This window comes from Colobus angolensis, unplaced genomic scaffold, assembly GCF_000951035.1.
Source record: "Colobus angolensis palliatus isolate OR3802 unplaced genomic scaffold, Cang.pa_1.0 Scaffold230, whole genome shotgun sequence".
NCBI classification, from domain to species: Eukaryota; Metazoa; Chordata; class Mammalia; order Primates; family Cercopithecidae; genus Colobus; species Colobus angolensis.
Window position 1 is genome coordinate 573,471 of NW_012115489.1, and position 18,403 is coordinate 591,873.

Here is an 18,403-nt window from a genome sequence, read left to right on the forward strand (position 1 = left end):
CTCCTCCTTCAGCAGCCACTCCTCTCACCTCTCCCATTACAGCCCATACCCCTTCAAAGACTACTATACCAAACCTTACAAATCAGCCTTCCACTAACCAACCTAACCCTGCCTCCCCTACCAATCTACTGGCCCCCCTCCGAGAGGTCACCAGAGCCGAAGGGCTAGTTAGAGTCCATGTCCCTTTTTCCTTGGCAGATCTTTCCAACACTGAAAAACAGCTCGGTGATTTCTCTGCTAACCCCACCCTATATTCCAAAGAGTTTCGATACCTTTGTCAGGCATATGATCTAACCTGGCATGACTTACAGGTCATTTTGTCCTCCTCCCTTAGCCAAGAGGAAAGAGAGTGCATTCTCACAGCTGCCAGGCAACATGCAGATCAATGGCATTTAACCAACGCCACTGTCCCGTTAGGAGAGATGGCTGTCCCGTCCATAGAACCAGATTAGGACTACCAACCACAGCAGCCTGGCCACCGTAGGAAGGACATTATGCTTCAATGTCTCTTGGCCGGTATGCAGGCAGCCTCTAACAAAGTAGTAAATTTTGATAAATTTAGGGAAATTATCCAACACCCAGATGAGAACCCGGCTTCCTTCCTAAATCGCCTTACAGAGGCACTGGCCCAATTTACTCAGCTAGACCCCACTTCCCCAGCCAGGGCAGCTGTCCTAGCCTCCTATTTTGTTTCCCAGTCAGCCTCAGATATTCGAAAAAAGCTAAAAAAGGTTGAAGATGGGCCTCAAACCCCCATACAGGACTTAGTGAAATTGGCCTTTAAAGTTTTTAACTCCAGAGAAGAAACAGCTGAGGCTGCAGAGCTAGACAAGGAGAAAAGAAAGGCTGCGCTTCAGGCACAAGCTTTAGTGGCTGCCCTCCAACCAGCGTTGCCCACTCTGCCGGCAGGGAAGACACAGGGCAAGTCTCCTAAGGGCTCCTGCTATAAATGCGGAGATCCAGGACACTAGGCAAACCATTGTCCCCAGGCCAAGCCGGCCATTCCATCTCGTCCATGCTTTAAGTGTGGCACAACTGGGCATTAGGTAAAACGGTGTCCAAATCCTTGCCTGCCTACCATGCCATGCCCAATCTGCCCACAGGAAGGACACTGGAAGTCTGATTGCCCCACCAGCAGGGCAGGCATTGTGCCTCAACATGGTGCCTCTCCTCAAGGGTCGGAAGGCTCCTTCCAGCTCCTACACCTGGACGACAACTGATGGTGTCCACACTCAGAGACCCCGGTCACCCTTGCTGATCCCAGGGTAATGCTATAGGTAGCAGGTAAGCCAATTTCTTTTCTCCTCATTACGGTGGCTACCTACTCAGTTTTGCCATCCTATAGTGGACCTAGCCAAGTCTCCACTATTTCAGTAGTAGAAGTAGACAGTAAGCCATCTAACTCTCACCAGACCTCAATGTTACACTGTTGCTTAGACTCAATGTTAAACTGTTGCCTGGACTATGCATGTTTTGCCCACTCTTTCCTCATCATGCCCTCATGTCCCACCCCCCTCTTAGGACAAGACATCTTAACCAAACTCTCCATAGAGACACGTCAATCGTGGGTAACCCTACTTCCCCTTGCCCTTACCAGACTACGGGCGACACCTAGAAGCCCTACAGGACTTAGCCCATTTGAACTAGTTTACGGGCACCCTCTTGCATTACGAGAACTTCCTATTCTTCCCACACTGTTGGCACCCTACTTGCCCCAAATCTCTCTCTTTTAAGACAATTACTTAGAGAACATGCTGAAAGGTCACTTCCCCCACCTACATAAGGAAATCCAGACACCCCCTCAGCCCTTTCTCCAGGTGACCAGGTTCTACTCAAGGATCTACATGCAAAGGGCCTTATTCCTAAGTGGAAGAGCCCATATACAGTAATTCTTACCACTACTACAGCAGCCAAGCTTTTAGGTCACAGTTCCTAGGTCCATTTTACCCAGTTGAAGAGAGCCCAGCCCCCTCAGGCTAAGTGACAGTCCACCCAACTGTTACCCACCCGTCTAAAAATAACCAAGATAGAAACAAGCTAGATAAGCCACACCCTCCTCAAATTTTCCTGTTTCCTTACTATTCTTCATCTTAACTGACTTTTCCCTCACAAACCCCATAGATACCCTCCTGCCCGACCCATCCCCCAACCAGTGGGTCTCCTGACTTTTTATTCTGATAGAAGACCTAGCTTGGCAAGGTGCCCTTTGTGATTTCAGCAATGTTGAACTTACTCTCTACACTTTTGCCACCATTATTATGGTTCCCTCTAATCCCCCTAGTTACTCCTACTAATCCTAACTTTGTATGGAAATTTTCTATAACTGAAACCTGGTCTACAGACAACCAGGTACACTCAGTCATGCAGGGCACTGCAGAAAGTTCCCCCCAGGGCTGTCAATCTGCCCTCTCCCTAAACTTTTCTCTAAGTTCCATCACTGGAGGCCTCCCAGCCATATGTTTCTAATATGACCAAACAGAATATAATTGTAAGAACTACTGGCAAGAAACCAACCTAGGGTGTCCATACAATTACTGCAAAATCCATCCTTTGTATGACTTCTTTGCACAATCCCAACATAAAAATATGTTTCAAAGCCCTTCGCCAGGAACATATAGTCTTATTATTAATGATCTGTGGGACCCTCGGTGGGCCCAGGGAGTAAAAGGTGGACTATATGCATCAACTTCTTCCTCATATCCCACCGCAACCATCCAGGTAAAGAATATATGTTCAGCAAGTACAACTCCCTAATGGTGTACAGACTCTACAAAATTTAACCTCAGCCATAAAATCTCATGAACAAAAAATACAGAAGCTGTTAAGCCCCCCACCCCCCCCCAACAATGAGGACCCATTCTCATGGCTAACACTTATTCGCCAGGGACTTAACCCAGGCTGCTGGAGTAAGAAACCTCTCCCAATGCTTCCTTTGCACTGCACTCGGAAAAGCTCCCTTAGTGGCAGTCCCTCTACCAACCACTTTCAATATCACCACCGACTCTACCAGCTCCTCTCAAGCAACATCCTTGCCTCAAGTCCCATTACACCGTAATCCACAGAGTCAAACCCTTCCTTTCTGCTACTCTACTCCAAACTCTTCATGGTGTAATTGCACTCAAGCTCCCAGCAAGACCCAGACGGCCCCTGTTGGAGGCTACTTTTGGTGTAACCAAACTCTATCTAAAACTCTTAACCATACCTCCATCACCCAATCCCTTTGCGTTCCGGTGTCTTTAGTGCCTTGCTTAACCCTATATAGCAAAGGGGCATTGTCCGAACTAGCTTCCCAGCTTACCACTCCCAGCAACAAAATCCAAAAGTGGGCCGTTTTTCTTCCCTTAGTCATCGGGGTTTCCCTAGCATCATCCCTAATAGCCTCAGGACTTGGGACACGGGCACTTGCCCACTCAATTCAGTCCACACAGGTTCTCTCCACTCAGGTCCAGGAAGCCATAGAAGCTTCAGCTGAAAGCCTGGCCTCTTTACAGCATCAGATTACCTCAGTGGCCCAGATAGCAGCACAAAATAGGTGAGCATTAGATCTTCTTACTGCCGAAAAAGGAAAAACATGCCTCTTCATAGGAGAAGAGTGTTGCTATTATATAAACGAATCAGGCCTGGTTGACACCAACATCCACACATTAAACAATCAAAAAGGAGCTTCAACAATTTAACGCCCCCTTAACCCCTGGACCACCGGTATGGCTGCTGCCAGAAGTACAGCAGCTACTTCCATTCCTAATTCCCATACTAATCCTCTGTCTTATGTTATGTCTTGCTCCCATTCTAATAAAATTTCTCCGAGCCAGGGTCCAAGAAATCACCTGAGTCACCTTCAATCAAATGCTCCTGCATCCCTACACCCAACTGCCAACCTCAGACCCTAACTACTCCCCTTAACAGCAGGAAGCAGCCAGACAGACAACGGCACCCTAAATTCTTATAATCAATAAGAGGTTGGACTGTTTGGGTGAGGGAGAAGGGACAAGATGGAGGAAGGTAAACAAGAAGGCACTGCTCCTGTTGCTTCCGGGTTCTTCCTCACCAACTTTCCCGCATGCAGGAAAATGCAGCCCGAGCCCGGGAAGATGCAGATCAACAGAGCATGCGCCAGGTGACGTCAATCCGAAGAGATCAAAACTTACCCGGCCACGCCTATGGAGACGCCCCTATCACGCTCTTATCCCGCCCACTGCCCTCCCCTTTCCAGTACCAACGCATAAAAGTCCACTGCCAGCAGGAGCTGGTGTGACTTCTTCGGCCCCCGCATTCGTGGACCAGGGAACCTCACCCGAGAGTGCCAGCGCAACTTCCCTGGCTCCCCACACCTGAGAACCAGAGAACCTCACCCGAGAGTGTGTGCATATTTGCAATAAAGGGCTGCCACTTTCTTATGTACTTTGGCCTCATATTTAATTACTTAGCTCTCCTAAATTAAGTTACATTAAATTAAATTAAGACACAAATGGCAGACTGATTTCTAGAGACATGGTAACCCTCTAGTGTTCCTCAAAGTCAACCCCATGCGGGATGTTAGCCTTCCCACCATGTGGCTCATTAAAGTCTTTTTCCCACAAAAGTGGCTGTCCTTCTATACAGGAATATAGCTGCCAGGAAAACGTGATTTCTCCACACTGCTTCAAAAACAATAGGAATTGCCACATTGTCCCCCAACAGAAAGCCGGCTGCTCTCACGCTCAGTTTCAGATTACCCTCCTTCAGGCATGGACATCCATGGGTTTTCCAAAGCTGGTTCATACCCTGTCTACAAAACACCCAGAACCTGACCTTACCATAGCACTGATAACGAAACTTGACCTATCTTTCTCTGTACCCCCATCCCATCCCAGGCTAGAAGCTCATTGCTCTGTGTGTGTTTTTTTCGTATCTTCCACGCTTAATGCAAAACTGGAAACATAGAAGGTATTCAATAAATGGTTCTGAATAAATGAAATATATGTGGTATAGTTGTATTTAGAGGGCAATTGGTAAGAATTTTATGCTCTAAAGTGCTGTTAATCACTGGAATATGTGATTGAGGGAGGTAATGCCTTTTCCATCTTGGATGGTTTAAAAATTAATAATAATTGCAACATATATTTTAATACAGTTTTAGTTTTCAAAGTATTTTCAATAAAATATTTTATTTAATTATCTTTCCCACCCCGTGAGATTTCAGGGTGGTAACACTGAGTTTGTAAACACTTCTGGCTGCTAGATGGTAGAGGTGGGACAGACGTTTTATCTTTTGAATATAAATTGGTGTATCCTTTTAGGGTAATATATTTTAAGAGCCTTAAGAATGTACATACACTTTGAATTACAAAATAGGCTTCTAGAAATTTATCCCAAATGAACAGAAACAAAAACATTTCTGTACAAAGAGAATACCACCCTCCTGCTTCTAGAATCCAATATTCTGTTTTCATTTTGGTATTTATAATAACAGAATCATGGGGAAAAGATCTAAATATCAAATCATACGGGATTGTTTACCTAGATCATGTTATCGTCATATCATGAAATATTATTTAATCTTTAAAGTAATGTGATGAACTAATGATACAGAAACATGGAAAAAGTAAAAAAGAAACTGAATACAGAAAGTGGATGTGCTTGATCCCAATCTAATATACATATCTCTAGATGTGCACGGAAGAAAGGCTGGAAATACATATTGGGAGTAGTTGTTTCTGGGAGGATGATTCTAAAATAAAATGTGATTACTTTTGTAATAAACTAAAAAGCTATTACTATAATAATTGAGGAGGAAAATCTCAATAAAAATTTTTAACACCACAAAAACAACTCCCTAATGAAAACCTGGCATTTAGTGGTGCAAATACATGGAAAAGTACTCCCCTAGGTTAGAAGATAGAAACTACTTGTATGCTTGTGGCAAAATTTTCAGGAGTTGCTGACAGACGACCTCCCTGTACTAATCAGGGTGAATGACTGAACCTGTGCCCTGCTTCTCAGCGTGTGTTGAAATGATTTAAAAAACTTTTGATGCTCATGGTCTGCTCACTGGTTTTCCCCTACTTCTCTGAAGTCCATCACTGTGTCTGTCTTAGGGTTATTTGAAATACCTAAGGTTAGCCATTATTTTTCATTAAACTTCTGACAAGTGGGTAAAAGGCAATTTCACAGAAACACTCATTTTTCAGAGCCTCAAAGAAGGGTTGGGTCACCTTATTAAAAAGGTATTTAATAAATTCAGTAGGGCTCCCTCTGAGAAGCTGGATGCTTGTTTTACTCTGGCCCCTGGGCTTCTACTAGCCCTTGTCATGCAAAGCAAGAGGAACCAGAAGTTGAAAGAGTGGTAAACAGGGAAAGAGGGTAGAGAAAGAGGAGAAAGCAGGAAGATCTGGAAGTTCAAAAGCAGGTGGGCTAGGGGAGGGAAAGCACTGGGCTCAAGGTGAAAACCCCACTTCTTTGCCTACTGCAGGAATTTGAGCATCCCGACCACCTCCTGACATTAGTACCAGTCCCAAAGTCCCTCTCTCCCTCATCACTTTGGTCCATCTTGTACAAATACAGCCTGTGTCTACCTGATTTAGTCACCTCTCATGGACAATATGGTCTTTCAAACTTGCTTCATTCAAAACACCTGGACTATTTATCTAGCAAGATAATTTCTTGTCTCTCTTACTGGCTTATATTCGTTCTTTTTTCTTTTTTCCATTTTATTCAGCTTCCCTCAGAAGCCCTTTCTTTGCAGAAAAGCCGCCTGTCCAACCAGAGTGATAATGGTCAGGGCCCTTAGCTAGGCTGGTCTGGGAGTGGGGCAATTCATACTCCCAGCGCAACTTGTGGGGAAGAGGGAGGGAAACCATGATCCAGCTCTTTACAATGCATTTTGAGAAAATGTAGAGTTGACCACTGTCATTGGCAAGGCTTGATAAATGTTCCACCATCATCAGCTGGGGTTACAATTGCTCCTTGGAACCCTCCAGGCTCCTCAGATTTTTCTGAGTGGAGGCCTAATTTCAGATGGAGAAGATGCTCCTCTTCCTTGAAATGTCTTTTGACATGGAAACTCACTGCTCTAAGTGGGCTCGGGGACACTGCCTGGCCTCCTTGTGTCACCAGGGTGCAGATTTCCCTTTGTCTAGGAGCCCAGTGGCTCCCATATGTGAGTGAAACCCTGAGTCCCTCTTGCCTCAGGATTCAGGATGGGGTCTTTTGCTTCATCAGAAGCCCACAGAGCTCGGAGGCCATCCAATGGAGGAAATGGGCTACGAAGTTGACCCCAGTAACTCCTTTCTTTCCATTTGTTAACATAAAAAGTTTGGGTGGGGCAGATGAATGTCCCGCATGTTTGCTCAGGGCTGGGCCTGAGCTTTGGCTCCCTTCCCTTTTGGAATTCGGTTCCTTCTACTATTCTCTATCCCTGTGCACAGAGCTGGTGATATTGGGCTGCATCTCTTTTCCAGAACTCTCTGCTGGAAGTACCAGCCTCAGTCTTGAGACACGCTGTTCAGCAGAACTTTCTATCATGATGGAAACGTCCAATGGATTTCCTTTGTCCAGTGGTAGCCACAAGCCAAATGAGGCTGGCAAACATTTGGAATGTACTCAATGTGACTGAAGCATGGAATTTTTAATATTATTTAATTTCAACTAATTCATATTTAAATTGCTACAAGTAGTTAGTGGCTTGTGTATCAGACAGTACAGGTCTACAGCTCAATATCCCAATTGTTTCAGTCTCTCCATTGCAATCAAAATTAATTTGTCCTGTGTCCCAATCCCAAGGCTCTCTTCTTAAAGAAGCACCAGCAAGACAATCTCATAAACAAATTGCTATCCATAAATTAAGGCCTTTCTCTCTTAGGTACATGTGTAGGTTTTGAGTAATGCCACAATTTAGTCAAAGCAGAGGCTCAAATGATAGGAATTTGAGAAACTCTAACAGGTAAGTGGTGGGGGAAAAGATTATGAGTGTAGAGCTTTAAAAGAACTTCAAAGCACACCCTATGGGTGGACACATCCTCCCTAGCACCCTGGGCTGCTTCTAAGCTCCTCCTGGCCTCTTGCAGTCTGGACAGAGTTAAGGGCAGAATTGTGTGAATGGGAGCCTGGGAAAGGGCTGGAGGTGGGAGGGTTGGAATGGGCAGAGCCTGAAGGATGCCAGGGCTCTTGCAAAAGAATCTGGCAGGCCAGGCAGAGAGACAGTTTGTTCCACCCTGGGTGGGTATGGGGCACGATGGAGTGATTGTTAGGGAGTGATGATCACCAGTGGGACAGGACTGGAAAGTTAACAATTAAGTTAAAGAGACCAGACATCATATTAAAGGCTGCAAAATGGACTGTGACACTTTGGGTCGAGTCTGGGACAGGAATTGCAATTTTACTCTTAATTTTGAATCTCCTCTTTCAAGGAGGTTCCCCCACTCCGAATTCTTCTATGAATGTTGTTTTCTGGATGTTCTTTTTACCCTGAAACTGAGCTGTGTTTCTGTTTCTCTTGACCATGTAACTGCTTTCAAGTTCCTGCCTGTGATTTCACAGATATCCACTGGAATCAGAAGCATCTTTGTAATCCAAACACCAGGTTGGGAAAGGGTGGAGGATAATGGAGACTGGGTGCAGCGGTCAGGGGCAGATCAATTAGAGGAATAAAAGGTCCTTGAGGTGCACTTAAAGATGAGTAGGAAGTGTGTGTACAAACCCTAGGGCTTTGGAATTTCCTTTTAGGGCCTTGGTTTGTCAATTGGTACCACAGGTAAATCTGCTACCACCACCTTATCTACTCTATACTATTTGGTTAATTTAAAAAAAAAAAATGATTTCTGGTTAAGCCACTCTTTAGAATGGTGAGCCTTTTGTTGTAAAAAGTTGAAATTATATAAAGTGAAGCAGAGACTATGTCTCAAATCTTTTGTGCAATAATGTTGTCTGTGAATACGTGTCTATGAATAATGAATACACACACAAATACAAAGTAGCAGCCAAATTTTCCCGGAGCTTTGCAACATAACTCAGACTATTGGGTGCTTTCTGACTTCTTCAAACTCTTAAAGGAAGGGTCCACTCAGTATTCAGCATTGCCCTGTTCTCTTTCCTTTGCCTTTCCTTCCAGTAAATAGCATGAGGCATTTGACATCAGTGGGTAGAAGCCAAGACTGGAGAAAGCAACTCAGAGAAGCCTGAATGGCTCGATTCACCCCTTCCAATGTTACCAGAGGCTCCTGGGCAGGGCTATTATGCTATGGGGTGCTCTTGTACCCAGAGTATTTTGATGACTGATGACATTTCTTCTGCAAGTCTTTGCTAGTTTTATTCTGAACACTGTAAATTTCAGTTGATTTCCATGAAAAACAAACCTCTCGCTGGGCTGAGAAAACTTAGAGCAGTGGTTCTTGATAGGGACAATTTTGTCCCCACCCGGGGGACATTTGGCAAAGCCTGGAAACATTGTTTTATTATTACTTCTGTCGGGGGGAGTTTTGTCCTCCTTGGAACTGTCTGGAGACATCACTGGTTGTTAGAGCGGGGGTGGGTGGTGTCCTTCTGGTATTTAGTGGGAGACACCAGGAAGGCTGCTGAACATCATATGATGCACAGAGGAGCCCCACAACCCAGAACGATCTGACCCAGAACGTCCACAGTGTTGTTTGAGAAACCCTGGTCCAGAGGGCAAGTTCAAGCTCAGTTCTTGACACGAAAGCGGCATGATGGCTCTCAAGGGGCTATCATGTTTCAATGTGGGGAGACTAGTAAGTTCCCTTAGATGGCCCCAAGAAGTCCCAGGAAAATTTTGCCTAGAATTTTCTTCAACCAATAACTTCATCATTTTCCTATCTTCCTGGCTCCTTAACTTCCTCTGAATGAGAAAGTACAGCCTCAAAGTCGTACACGTCAAGCTCATCTCAGTGGGTCCAGATCCGATTTGACTGTAGTATAGATAGAGGCAAGTCAGGGGGCTTGGTTTCTCCATCTGTAAAATGGAGTCATAATACTTCATGATCTATTTGCTAGGCAGTCCTGGCAGCCTAGGGTTTCCTTGCCACTGGTAGATGACGGAAGACCCAGAGTCTGTCACATCTGAGTCCTGCCATGAGGGCTGGGAGGAAGGAGACACAGCAGTGACATTACAGGGCCCAGAAAGCTGTGGCAAGAATTTATGTAGAGTTGCTTAGGAAAATAAAAGCAAGCATAATATTTCTCTCTCTGATTCTAAAAGTAACACAGTCATTGTCGATAATCTCTCAATTACAGAACACTACAAGGAGAAAATAAAACTCTCTCATGATTGTACCACTAGGAGATATCAGCTATGAAAAGCTTTGGTATTTTCTTTGAGGAAAAACAGGGCAAATGATGAACATCAGGTTTTCTGAGCTGGACAGGCTGGGGAGATTGAAACAGCCTTTGAAGACAGCAGAATGTGCCAGTGTAGACATTGACTGGTTTGAGATGATATTCTGTGAACCAAGATAGTTGAGCGCCTGCCCTGGATGAAACGGACAGTGGGACAGATGGGTGGTGTGACTGAGGGGCATGTGAACAAGTCTCCCTTACCTTCAGGATTCATGTGGAAAGCATCCTCAGTGTTCGCCTCCATGAATAGGAGAGTTCTTCAGCTGAAAGAGGAAATGGTTCATTTTAGCTGAAAGACGAGAGAACAGGAGTTTCCATTTCTGGCTCACTCTGCAGTATGTAGCATGGCTGAACACTGGCACCTCAGTGACAGGCATGAGACAGCTCTAATGTTCTAAAATTAGTTTTTTGGCAGCCTTATTTTGAAGTAATTTCAATCTTACAGAATAGTTATAAAATACTAAAAAAAAATCATATACCCTTGACCCACATAGTCAGTTGTTAGTATTTTACCACATCTGATTTATTATCTTTCTTCTCTGTACATAAAAGTTACTTCCTAATTATTTGTGACTTAGTCACAGTCATGATGCATGTTTACCACTAAATATTTCAGTGTGTTTTTCGAAGAACAAGGACAATTCTCCTACCTAAACGTAGTACAATAATTAACATCAGAAAATTAACATCCATACAGTATTATTACCTAATCTATAGGCTTGCTCAAATTTTGCCAGTTATCCTAGTTGGGATTAGATTTCATAAAATTTGGTCCTGGAGACCTTAAAGAAATTTATTAACAAATTGTGGCATAGTTATAGATGAATTGGAATTCTGGGTTTTGTATAAGAACTTTCAGACTCTGGGGACTGACTGGTCTGGGTCTGGGAAGCATGAAGGGACAGCTGTTAGATGTATGGATCTTAGAAAAAAAATTGATTTCCAGACTTGACTGCAAAATAGACCTCCATAGGTCTATGTTTTTGCTGTTGTTGTTGTTGTTGACAGGCTGTTACTCTGTCTCCAGGCTGGAGTGCAGTGGCACAATCACAGCTTACTGCAACCTCAACCTCCCAGGGCTCAGGTGATTCTCCTACTTCACCCACCCCCTGCCCCAAGTAGCTGGGACTACAGGCACACGTCATTACACCTGGCCAATTTTTTGTATTTTTGGTAGAGATGGGGTTTTGCCATGTTGGCCGGGCTGGTCTCAAACTCCTGGCCTCAAGTGATCTGCCTGCCTCGGCCTCCCAAAGTGCTGGGATTACAGGTGTGAGCCACCGCACCCAGCCTACAGCTACTTTTTAAAATGGGCTTCGGTATATATGAACAGCAATTCTTAATTTAATGCCCAATTTTGTCTTGCCCATTCCAAGCAAAGGCAAATAATCTAACCAGAGTAACAGACCAAACAATGCTTTTTCTAAGTCTTCAAAATCCAGAATCTTCAGGATTATTCCTTGAGGAAGCCAGTGCTGAATATTCTCCATGCTGACTCAATGGACAGAGGAGGAGGTGACTGGCAGGAAGCTGTGGTTGGCCACTAGCAGCCTCATGCCATTGACAACCTCTCTCTCTCTCTCTCACTCACACACACACACAAACACACACACACACACACAATTTTCTCAACATTGCTGCTGTAGTTGGCGTGATTAATCAAGAGCCTGGAAGTCTTTACAATCAAAGGATACCATGTGGCAAGGGCCATCTGAGCGTAAGACAGCCAGCTACGAGGCATTTGATAATAACGGGCCTGTTGGATCCAGAGCCTGTGACACAGATGTCTGGGGCACGCTTCTTAGAAACCACTCATTTTTCTCCATAGGATGCAGTGACACCAAATTTTCTGTTTAAAAAAAAATTTAGATTCTAAGAATTATTTTAGAACTTAAAGTTCTGTCTTTGATTAGAGTTGTCCTGCTCTGTTCAGAGCAAATCCTGTTCCATTCTGTCATCTCCCAAATAAGATCCAGACTGTTTTTACACTCTTGACAGAAACCCTGAGGGATCAGCGAGGGAGTGGGGAACCAGGACGAGGGCTGTGCTGGCGGTGGGACGTCTGGAACAGCAAACGGCAGCAGTGACAGCTTCAGGGCAGGCGGGCATAAAGGGATGGCTTCTGCAGTTCAGCAAACACTGGTTGAGTGACAGGCCCTAGGCCCACTTGGTCCATTCATCTATTATTCATTCAGCATTTATGAAATGCTTGGCTCACCACTTAGCCCTTGTCATCCTCTCCCCTGGCTCCCACATCTATTCTTTACCTGGTCTGTGCCTGGTGAGTCTGACTCCTGTGCCCTCTAGCTTCAAGTAGAGTTCTACCCACAGTGCATAGAGCGCAGAGATGGGCATGTTAGGGTATCGATTTCCCTTCCTCTCTGCCTGCCTCAGAGAGTGGTGCTAGCCGTGGTTGTGTTTCTTTGACCACAAGTCTAGTTAAGTAGTCATGACTCCAGCTATTACTAGGCCCTGGCAAAATTATTCCCTCTCCATTCTTCTTCATGCAGAGAGGGGGGTGACAAATTCCCTTGTTCTCCTAACCCTACCCCTGGGCATGTAAAGAGTCTCTTTATATTCTCTTCAAAATCCTAGCTGTACATGCCATCCTTTTTCTGTCTGACTCTAAGATGGCCCTTGAATATGTGCTAAATTGTGCCTGATTGCTCTGGACAAGCAAGAGAGATGTAAAATTTTGTATATACTTCCTAATATGAGGATATACCATTATGGGGGTGGGGAGACATAATTTAATAGAAGCTCCTGGGAGAAATAACTGACAGATTTCATCTTCTATATACTTGAGTATTGTGTGTCAGTCAAAGACCAACCTGATCTCTGGTCACATCATTTGAAGTATTGCATCCAGAACAGGGGAGGTGATAGTACTACTTAGTTCTGTGAATTCTACATTAGCTCCCACTTGGAGTACTATGCTCATTTCCCTGCTCCTCACTTTAGGAAAAAGCATGTTACTTATCTTCAAGTTCTGTCACATAGAGCAGAAGTTGAAAGAGTTTTTCTTCAAGAGCCAAATAGTAAATATTTTCCGCTTTGTAGGCTTAAATGTTCTGAGTACTCTGTTACTGTAGTACAAAAGCAGCCACAGACAACATGTACATGAATAAGCTTGGCTGTGTTCCAATAAAACTTTATTTATATAAATAAATGGGCTGGATCTGGCCTGCAGGCATTACTTTGCTGAATTCTGACACAAAAGCGCAAAATGAATTTATTCTAGAGGTTCCCAGAAGGCAGAAGTTTGAGCAATGTGTAAAAATCATGGGGTGGTAGATTTGTGCTAATTTTGAGATCATTCTAGTGGTGATCACTGTTCCCAAAGCGAATCATCTGTTTCACACGTCAGTGAGTTTCTTGTCTTTATAGGGGTTCAAAGCAAAGGCTGAGTGTTTTAGAAGAATTTTCTGTAGAGCATGGAGAGTAAATTGGATGATGTGGGAGGTAACACTGCCACGCATTTCTGTATCTTCAGCATGGTACAACGCACACATAGTAATTCTCAGTTCTATGTTCCTAGGGGGAAGGGGCTGTGTCATATTCTTGCATCCCACCCACTCCTGAAAGTCTAGTATAGTGCTTTAAATATGGTGGGTGTGACTAATACATTTTTTTTGTTCAATCTGACTCTTTAAATCCAATCTTGCTGACAGACTAATTACACTAATTTGTCTTTAGTATAATCATCACTACCAGTCACATTAAATAATTCAATTACCTCTGATAAGCTTCAACATTTGAGGACTTTCACTGAAAATAATAGACAACATTTACTAAGTTCTTAAAATATGCCAGCTATCATGCTAAGGACCTTACAGGCATTATCTTATTTAATGCTCCCCAAAATCTCTGAGGTAGGCACTATTATTACCCCTATTTTATTGATGAAGAAACTGAAATTCAGAGAAGACTCATAGCTAAGAAGTTGCATATCCAAAACTTGAACTGAGATCTCTTTGATGCCAAAGGCTGTGCTGCAACCACAATTCCATTCTGCTTCCCAGCCATTCATTTATGCTTTCATTCACTGAGTATTCAACAAATACCAGTTGGTTGCCTGCTATTTGCCAAGTAGTATTTTAGGTGCTGATGATAGAGCTGTGGATGTAAACAGGTCAAGTCCATGCTCTGAAGAAACTTACATTCTGGGTGGAATAAAGTGGGGGTTGATATACAATTAACAAATGAGAAAATAATACATGGTAATTCATCACAAGACATGAGGAGATTAAAAAGACAATAAATATTTCTTGTCCACACTAGAATCACAGCTATAATCCTAATTGATGAATTTAGCAAAGAAATGGTAATTCATCACAAGACACGGAGATTGAAAAGATAATAAATATTTCTTGTCCACACCAAAACCACAGGTATAATCCTAATTGATGAATTTACTGAAGTTCTTTCTTGTTTTTTTTTCTTCAACTTTTAAGTGCTGGGGGAAATGCTTAGGGTGTGCAGTTTTGTTACACAGGTAAACATGTGCCATGGTGGTTTGCTGCACAGATCAACCCATCACCCAGGTATTAAGCCGAACATCCATTAGCTATTTTTCGCGATGCTCTCCCTCCCCACACCCTGATAGGCCACAGTGTGTATTGTTCCCCCCACCCGCTGCCCCATGTGTCCATGTGTTGTCATCATTCAGCTCCCTCTTATAAGTGAGAACATGTGGTGTTTGGTTTTCTGTTCCTGAGCTCTTTCTTGTTTACTGACATTAGCCCAAGGTTAGTCTTTTGTCCTGACAAATTGTCAGGTAAATTGACATTAGCTCAACGTTAGTCTTTAGTCCTGACAAATTGTCAGATAAACTCAGATTCAGAAAGAAATCGTCAGGATTTCTAGCAATTGATAGGGATTACATATGGCAATTTATAGACATGCATGTGGAACTCTTGAATGAAAAGGAAGTTTAGTCAATAAAGCACTTGGGAATCACTCTTTTTGGGCAGACTGAACTTGAACAGAAGCAAGCACATCCACTTGAGTCAAAGGCATGGGCCTTGTTTAGGAGCAGAGGTACCAGGGTGGCTGACAGTGGAGGAACCAAAGGGGAATTACAAAATCTTGATTGAGATTGAGATGGAGACAGAGGGAGCAAGATAAATGGGGTAAAGTCAAGTCAACTGTCAGGTCCAATAGGCAAGTGCTGACTGGGAATGGGAGACGGTGCCCAAAGGTCATGGGTGGAGTAAACACAAGCCCAGATGAGGAAGCGAAAGAATTCAATATTTTGTTTGTGTCTTGATGGGTGCCAACTACAAGGGGTGGGTGTGTGTGGCCTAGTTACAGGTGAAGGATAGGAATTGACAAATAGTAGTAATCCTTTTGCAATTCCAGAATTCCTTGCATTAGTGGATTGTAAAGTGATTTTCAGATTAGAGAATCCCGACAGCATCAGCATAATCTTACTTTTAAAAATGGCTAAAAACCAGAAAGACAACAATTAGTTAACATTTATTGGCTGCCAAATATTGTTTCTAAGCACTTTAATGCCTTATTTCATTTAATCTTCATAAGTATACTTTGAGAACCAAGCTTATTAATAGGGAGCTAATTAAAGAATGACTAAAAACATAAGTGACATTTGGAGGGAACTTGTATAATGTCATCAATGAAAATGAGTCCTAGTCATTCATATATTGATTTGTTCACTCACATATTTATTCAGCCTATAATAATTAGGCACCTATTACATGTTGGGTGCTATTCTAGGGCCTTTGCCTGGATAATGTTATTGATTTCATTATTTAACAGAGAGACAGTGGAGGGAGCAAGGGATTTTGAATCAGAAAATCTAGGTTCTGTTTCTAATTCTAACTGGTCCTGTGGTCCTTGGAAAAGTCAGGCTGCTTCTCTGTTTAATGTGTTCTGATGTAAAACAAGGAGCTAAGATGCTTGAGGTCTTTTAGAATTTACTGTTAAAGTGTTCAGTAGCTTTATAGTACATTGATGATTATAATAAACACTCACTTATAGTCTGTCATTCTACCCTCCCACCCCCATCAGGGAAATCATAGTATTTATGAGGCTTTAGAGATGGAAACTTGTCAGGGATTGGACCAAGTTCCTCTGCTCTTTTCACTGAATTTCTCTGCCTTCTAGATAGGAGTTTGTGTTTAATTTCTAAAAGAATTATAACAGAGCTGGGTGCAGATGTCAGAGGAAAAGGGAGAGATATAGATGATATAGAAGACAAGGAGAAGTTAAGACTGGGAAGGACAATGTACTAGCTCTCAAGAGCTTTGTGCCCTGTCTCTGAAATCATTCAAGGCTGCTATAATCACCAAAAAAAAAATGTATCCAAAGGCATAAGAAGAGAGACCTTCCAACTGGTGGAAATTACATTAAGGCAGATTTGGGTTCAGTAAAATGGTAGAGTTGTTCCTCAATGGACATTCCGATTGCCCATGACTGGGCAGAGCTAAAACAAATGGGTCATGTTACAAGGCAAATAACTTTTTAATTTTAAGGCCCACCAGTCAATAGAAATGGGCCACTCTGGTAGGAAGTGAGCTCCTCTTCGTGGTGCATGCTTATGCCGAGACAACGTAAAATCCTAGAGGGGTTAGCAACTTGGATCAGGGCTACAAGACCAGAAAAGGGACTTTCAACTTCGAAATGCTATGACTGTAGGAGGCAGGAGGCTTACAATTTTATCTGTAGTCTATAACCCCTAGTTCAGAGTTTAGATATACTTAGGGTAATCTACTGGGGAATATTGAAGTCCCTTTTGCAGGCACTGACATCCAGGCCAAATTCCTTAATTAATTTATTTTATACAAGAAGTTCCTTGTATAAACTTTTGACAGAATACTCAGCCTAACCCCTGGTTTTGGCATTTCTGACCTCTCATTCTTGACAAATAACCGTGATGGGGACTTCTCCAGGAGCCAGAATTGAAATCAGAGTTGGACCAACACATTGAAATTCTAGGCCTACCAGTCAATAGATAAACATGGTTACCTTTGAATTTGTCCATCACCCTTATTTTCCTAAGCTTTTCATCTACTAGCTTTATCAGAAGTGTATCAGTCAATTGGTGTTGTTTGAGGATAATAACTTTGACAAGAGAAGGTGTATGGAAGTGCTTTGTAACAGTGAAACAGTCTGAAAAGTTAGAAGTTTTATTATTGTTATAACCTGCCAAGGCCACAGTACTGGTTATTAGCAGATCCATATCTAGAGCGGGTTACTTAGAATCCTTTTGGAGGTAAATAAATAGCACTACTGATAATTTAAAAAGAAGCAAAGTCCAAGTCTCCTTGATTGACCAGGAGACAATAGTAAAGTTTAGAGCTGGATTTTACAAGCATGAGAGGACCAAATCAGGATCACTTAAACACAGGCGGTTGTTCCAGTCCAGTGAGTAACTGTGGCATGAATGTGAGTCTGTAGAAATGTAGCCTTGTGACCTTGAGCAAGGCATGTAAGTTCCTTGAGTCTTACTTCTTCACCTGTGAAGTGGAAATACCTATCGCGACATTTAGGTACCTTTTTGGATCATTGTGAATGCACACAGTATCTAGGAAATAGCAAGTAATGAATACATGCTAATGATTATTAACAGCTAACATTGATTGCACATCTGGTATGTGCAAGGAATTATGGGAATCCTCAAAGCATTTCTAGGAAATAATTGGGACAATGATGGGTTGGACACGGGGATGAAGTGGCCACTAGCAGTGGACCTGAACGAAATGACTTTCTGCTTAGTTTAGTTCAGAGGCCATGAGTGTAAATCCATCTTTCCTTGATGGTGAGGGGCATTTACAAGCTAGGGCTACACTAATAATTTAAAGTGGACTGGGAAGCAGTGATTAAAAAATACCTCCAAGTGATGAAAAGACACTGTTTAGACTTCTAAAGGAAATGGTTTAAAAAATAATCCCCAATTGATTGCAACATTAAGAACATTCTTAAAATGTTACCTTTGTCCTGATCTCTTAATCCCCATAAGGGGTGTTCTGTAAAGGTTCTTTAAGCATTTGAAGCCACTAATAGCATGAGTGGAAAAAGAACATACTCTTTTAATTAAAGTGGAAAATTGCTA

The 18,403-nt window shown here is 42.9% G+C and overlaps 1 protein-coding gene across 3 annotated transcripts in view; it reads right to left on the reverse strand.

Annotated features, from left to right (window-relative positions):
• PRLR (prolactin receptor) overlaps positions 1–18,403 on the reverse strand; it is a 174,642-nt gene that overhangs the window by 57,401 nt on the left and 98,838 nt on the right. For all 3 annotated transcript variants that reach the window (XM_011944340.1, XM_011944341.1, XM_011944342.1), the window contains one exon: positions 10,531–10,592. The gene's annotated coding sequence lies outside the window, so the exon portion shown is untranslated. Of the gene's footprint in view, positions 1–10,530; positions 10,593–18,403 lie in introns of those variants that run through there.